Below are 6,548 nucleotides of genomic sequence, written 5' to 3'. Positions count from 1 at the left end.
TCTTGCAAATGCAGGGCTATGGCTTCCTTTGTTAGGATACAAAGCAACTTCGCTCTGTCCACCTGCAGCTTCTCCAGGCTTTGCAGCGATGGTTCGCGTGGCCTACACGCTCTTCTGGCTTAGGACTGGATCTAGTGAGGCTTCTTCTTCAGGGGTCCAAGGAGGGCAGGGTGGCTTCCCTTCCTTTTTTCCTCTCTCTTTTGCCGGCCAGTGCCCCTGCGACGGGTGGGGTGATCTTTCAAGCGGGTGTCGGCCAAAAGCCGGCAGGCCAAGAGGTTAGACAGGGAGCCCTTCTTCCCCTGGATTTATGGCCCTTGGCTTTTTGTCCCTCTCTCTGCCTCCCATTCAGGGTCCGGATCACAGAGGTCATCTTCAGTCTGTTCCTCCTCAGCCAACGACCCTCTGCTAAGCGAGGTAGTATACAGGAGAAGGGCATTTTCAGAAAAGGCGACTTTGGACGGATCCCCAAGTTATTCTCTTCCTCAAGGGATGGGGAGTAACTTGGGGATCCGTCCAAAGTAACCTTTTCTTGAAATGCCCTTCTCCTAGACTACCTTGTTTAGCAGAGGAAGAAGGATCTCTGACTTGAAGCCAGAAAAAAAAGGGGAGGGGGTTAAAGGACCGATTTTGGGGCGGAATTACTGTTTCCTCCCCCCTCCATTCCCTCTCGTTTCCCTGTAATTCAAATCCCAATCCTAGTACGCTCACTGCCAAAGATTCAGTCCCAAACCCATCAAACAGCGATGCCTTTATTGGCCAACCAAAATGCGCAAAATCAGATATCACTGTTTGGTGTTTTTTTTTTACTGGGTTTGCTATATGGCCATCACTGCTACCAAATCTTCAAGTGCTTCTGCACTGTAGAAAGAATTCACTTTGATGCCATGCTGTAATCCCTTTCTATGGAATCCTGGGATTTGTAGTTTTACAACGTCTGTAGCCTCCTCTGCCAAAGAGTTCCTCACAAAACTACACATCCCAGGATTCTGTAGGATGGAGCCCTGGCCGTTAAAGTGGTGTCAAACTGAATTCTTTCTACAATGTAGATGCACTCTCTGTTGGGTTCTTGAAATCTCCATAGCCGTCCGGCTATTTGACCTCCACTGACAGGAGCCAGGAGTGGTGTAGTGGTTCGAGCATTAGACTGCGACTCTGGGGACCAGGGTTCGAATCCTAGCTCGGCTGTATAAACCCACTGAGTCACCTTGGGCAAATCACACTCTCTCAGCCTCAGAGGGTGACTAGCCAAGAAAACTCTAGGATAGATTCGTCTTAGGGTCGCCCTATGTCGGAAAGGACTTGAAGGCACACAACAACAAGAAGAAGAACGGGCAAGCACAGTCCTGCGTTAAGGCTGCAGACCATAGGTAAATCGCGGGAGGCAAAATAAAGATGTTGTTCCCAGAATAAGAATTCTGTCCCATATGAAGTTTTCCGTCAATCCTCAAACCGCTATGAATTCAGTTGTTTAAAACGTCAGTAGAACATTTTAAAAAAATAAATAAAATTCAGGCAAAGTGACCAAGGGAATGTGACCACATCATCTATAAGAGTATCACTCCCTGCAATGCTGGAAATTTGGAAAATGAATGTACATTTCATCGGGGGAGGTAGAGTTCTTATTTGGGGAGCAATGCCCTCCAAATCTTCCCCCATCTTAAAAGCACCTTTCCTACGGAGCAAACTCCTCTTGATCAGGTGGCATTGACTTCTCAGGTGGCATCGGAAGTATTTCCATCGTCGTTGGTATTTTTTTTTAAAGTCCTCGACTCTCCCGAAGGAAACACCCTTTGTCACAGGGGAAAGGAAGCCTGATTTAATCCCAGAGGAAGGCGATGTTCTCCAGATTTCCTGTGGAATCCTGGGATTTGTAGTTTGGTGAGGTATTCAGACTGGTCCATCAGCGAGCTCTGCTGCCTCACCAAGTTACAAATCTCAGGATCCTGTAAGATAGTCATGGCAGTTATAGTCGTGTCAAATTTATTTATTTATTTAATGCAGAAACATCCTTAATCATTAGAAGCCAAAATGACGTGCTTCAAAATTAATGCTGTCTAATTTCGGAGTATTAGACCCATTTCTTCTTCCCTCCTTATAACTAATTTAGGCTGAGTTTCTAGCAGTCGCACCTACATTTACTCAACTTCCTTCTGAGTACCCTTGCAGATTTTATTGCTATTGTTATTATTAATTATATTTATTTGTACCCCGCTTTCCCCCTAGATTGGGATTCACAGCGGCTCCCAACCTATCAGCATGCAATCGGTGCCAGTCCTTGTTTACACCAAAGTCGCACCTAGTTAACTGGTGACTTGAACCCATATCCCTGGTCTTTAGAGGCCAGGGAACCATGAAAGCATCTCTAGGTAGTTTAGCTGAAACATCTCACTAAAGTTCCAATGATTGAAACAAGACTTACTCCCCTTAGTGCACTGAGTTTCCCTAGAAATAAGAAATCACCCTTTTTCTTTTCTTTAAACTCTCAAGTTCTTATTCCCTGTGAAGTCTGGAGCAGGAAATTTTGCTTGAGTTTCCCTAGCTAAAAAGGTTGAGGAAATACTTCCCAGGACAAAGCAAACATATTTGCATGAAAGTCAACTCCAGCGGCTGAGCGCTATCAGCAGCCGGGGCTGAATGAGATCTCCGAGGCTGAATAGGACCTGAACAAATCAAATGTCACGTTAACGTTTTCATTAAGTGAAAAGAGTTACAGCCAGACTCAGCCTTGCCCGACCCACCGTCCGTTTAGAGAGGAGAAGGGCCGCTCAGACCATTTACATTTCAGAAACAAATTGTCCTTAGAAGTTAGCCACTAAAGAGCTAAAGAGACCCTGTTTGTGTGGGAGTGCCTTCAAGTCGCCTGTTACGGCGGCCCCATGGGTTTCATAGGGTTTTCTCAGGCAAGGAATACCCAGAAGGGACTTTGCCAGTCCCTGCCTCTGAATTAGAGCCTACAGCACCTGGGATTCGTATACTTTGCAAAGGAATCCCACTGAATTCAATGGGGCTCGCTCCCGAATAGTCATATTCAAAGATATACCCGTGTTAGTCTATAAAAATCAGTACGGAAAAGATCTTGTAGCGCCTTTGAGACTATCTGAAACAAAGAAGTGGGCATCAAGAGGTTTCGTAGACCAAAGTCTGCTTCCTCAGACCAAATGCTTCTGAGAAAGTTGACTTTTTACTCTAGGAAAGCTCATGCTGCCAACTTCTTTCTTTCATCTTGCCTGAAGAAGAAGCTCATGGAGCTTTGAAAGCTTGTCACAAGTATATTATGCATTTCGGTTGGCCAATAAAGGCATCACTGGTCGGTTTTTATTTTGCATTTGTTAAATGGCCAACACAGCTACCTCTGAATGTTTTCTTTCTTTCAGTTAGTCTCAAAGGGGCTACAGTGCCTCTTTAGACACATGCATAGGATAGGATTGTGGCCTGGCATATGTGTGTGTGTCTGTGGAGTGCCTTCAAGTCCTTTCCCACTTACAGCGACACTAACGAACCTATCACAGGGTTGTTGTTGGTTTTTTTTTGCAAATTTCTTCAGATGGGGTTTTACCATTGCCTTCCTCTGAGGCTGAGAGTGTGACAGTGGGTTTTCATGGCCGAGCCAGAATTCGAACTCTGCTCTCCAGACGCTACAACTCTGGCATACTCAAAAGTACACTGAGGCCAACCCTCATTGTCAAGGAAAGAGGTTTAGGACTGCTGCCAAAATATACAGTAGTTTGCTGGAGCGTCGGAATTATTCAACCTAGGTATGATCCAGGGAGAAGATCAGCCTTGCTGGTTCCCAATGCGAGACGAGGCTTCGAATCCCCTCTCGGCACACAACAACAAGAAAAGTCCCCAATAATTGCGCTGTGTCCACCCCTGAAGTAAACCGAATTGGGAAGAAGAGGTCTACTTTTGCTTGGAACCAAATGAGCCTCCCCTGGTTGCGTGGCTCTGTCTGATGTAACTCTGGGCTGCATCCACACTGGAGCAATAACCCGGTTTGGCACCGCTTTAACTCTTTTCTGGCTCAAGGCTATGGGATTCTGGGAGTTGGCGTTTGTTGTGGGAACTCTGATAGCGACAGAGTTTCTTAAACCAAGCCTGATTTGAGCAGGCCTTTTATCCTCTGGGTTTCCCCTTTCTTTCCCTCCAGCGTTTCCTAGTAACTAGTGAGGACATAACGACACAGTCAACTACGTTTTCCAGATATTTCTCACCTTCCCCTGAGTAGAGGGCTTTATCAGAGGTCTTCAGTATTTATTTATTTATTTATTTTTAACGGCCTAGAGTCTGATGTTAGTCCTGCCTGTGTGACAGACTTATTGAATCAACGGGATTTACTTATGGGTTGACAACAACTGCTTGAATGGGTCTCCTCTAGCTGGGACTAACTCTATCTCTGTTAATAATTTGGACCGGCTATTCCCATCGGAGTCTTATTCTTTTAAATGTATGGTTGTTTTCGACATGTGTGTGTGCGCGCGCGTGTGTGTTGAAAAGAATAAGACTGCGACGGGAATAGCCGATGGGATAATATAATATTTCCCAGTCTTATTCTGTCTATCTGTCTGGCTATCTATCTATCTATCCATATGCATATACACATATATAGAATAAGACTGCGATGGGAATAGCCGATGGGGGTAATATAATATAATATAATATTTCCCAGGCTTATTCTGTCAATCTATCTATCTGTGTATCTATACATATGTATGTACACATATATAGAATAAGACTGCGGTGGGAATAGCCGATGGGATATATATATATATATTCCCATCGGAGTCTTATTGTGTGTGTGTGTGTGTGTGTGTGTGTGGGTGGGTGGGTGAGTGGGTGTGTATAATATGCACCCAGCTCATAAATAAAACGGAGTGACCTAATTCGGAGGACGGAGAGCTCTCCCTGAACTGAGAAGTGAACTAAGGATTCCGACCCTGGTCTTCTGATCAGGCCTTTTCTTTTCCACAATCCAAGCCGGTTTGGCCCTAGGAGTGGAATAAAACTTGTTCTTTTGCATGCAGCGCCTGGTGTTTTCCTCCCAAGGCGACGGTTCCCTTGTCGGTGCCCTTAAAACCAAGATGATGGGGGGAGTGAGAGAGAGAAAGAGAGAAGTTTTCCTTTTTTTAAAAGGCTTTTTCTCTGACCCGCTTTCCTGGCTCCCAGCATCCCACTGAATGTGTAATCGGGCAGCGGCCCTTTCCCCTTCTTTCTCAGGGTAGGTATTTTCTGGTGTTTTCCCATCAAGTACCTGCCCAATGTCTGTATGGCACACGCCGGGAATCAATAGAAGTTAACAAGTCCTCCAGGCCTCCCCCTCCCCGGCCTCGCTTTGTTGACTCGCCTTTACAATCCGGGCAAAAGGGGGCCGCATTCAGAAGCTTTTGAAGTCCCCGGAGCCACAAAAGGCGCAGCCGAGGAGACTGAAAGCACTCCCTTCCCAGTCCCTCCGCTCTTTCCACCCCTCTTTCCAGAAACTGGTTTGTCGGGGCACACAATCGGAGGGAGCACGATTTATGGGGAAATTATGCCGTGGGTTTGTCACTTAAAATATCGTAACTGTCTCCGGGACAATCCCGCCCCGCTGAGGATTAATGGTCCCGCCGGACCCGGGCTTCACTAGCGCCTTTGCTTGGCCCTTGACAAAGTGGATTTTGGAGGAATGGGAAGGTCGCCGGGGCCAGGGCTTTGGGATGGGCCATTCTGAACAGAGAGAGAGAGAGAGAGAGAAAAGAGAAGAGAGAGGGAGGGAGAGCTCGATTATGCGCTGGTGGGGGGAAGAAGAAGAAGACAGGGAGAGAGGGAGGGAGGGAGGGAGGGAGGAAGGAAGGAAGGAAGGAAGGAAGGAAGGAAGGAAGGAAGGAAGGAAAAGAGAGACCTCGATGATGCCTTGGGGGGAGAAGAAGGGAGGGGGAAGGAAGGAGGGAAGGAAAGAAGGGAGCGAGGGAGGGAGGGAGGGAGGGAGATCATGATGATGCCTTGGGGGGTGGAGAAGGAGAGAGAGAAGAAAGGAAGGAAGGAAGGAAGGAAGGAAGGAAGGAAAGAAAGAAAGAAAGAAGGGAAAGAGAGACCTTGATGATGCCTTGGTGGGGAAGAAGAATGGAAGAAAATAAGGAAAGGAAGGAAGGAGGGAAGGGGGAGAAAGAGAGACATTGATGATGGGTTGAGGGGAAAAAGAAGAAGGGAAGAAAAGAAAAGAAAAGAAAAGAAAAAGGAAGGAAGGAAGGAAGGAAGGAAGGAAGGAAGGAAGGGGGAAAGAGAGGCCTCGATGATGCCTTGAGGAGGAGGAAGAAGGGAGGGAGGGAGGGCGAGGGCGAAGTCCCCGTGATCCCCCTGGGAGGCCACCGGGCAGCTGCTCGGAGAGTGCCACTCTCTCAGCCTTGGTGCCAGCCCAGCCGGGGACCCTGGAGCACCAGCTATCTCTCAAGGACCAGGGAGGGAGGGAGGGAGGGGGGCGATTGAAAAGGCGGTGCGCAGTCCCAGCAGCGTCACTCGACGGGTGGAGAAAAGGCCGGCGAGGCTGGGCCCTCCTCCTCCTCCTCCTCTTCCTC

The sequence above is a fragment of the Sceloporus occidentalis genome, unplaced genomic scaffold (assembly GCF_023333645.1).
Source record: "Sceloporus occidentalis isolate IW3139 unplaced genomic scaffold, rSceOcc1.0.p SCAF_6, whole genome shotgun sequence".
In the NCBI taxonomy this organism is placed as follows: domain Eukaryota; kingdom Metazoa; phylum Chordata; class Lepidosauria; order Squamata; family Phrynosomatidae; genus Sceloporus; species Sceloporus occidentalis.
This window is presented reverse-complemented; position numbering follows the sequence as displayed.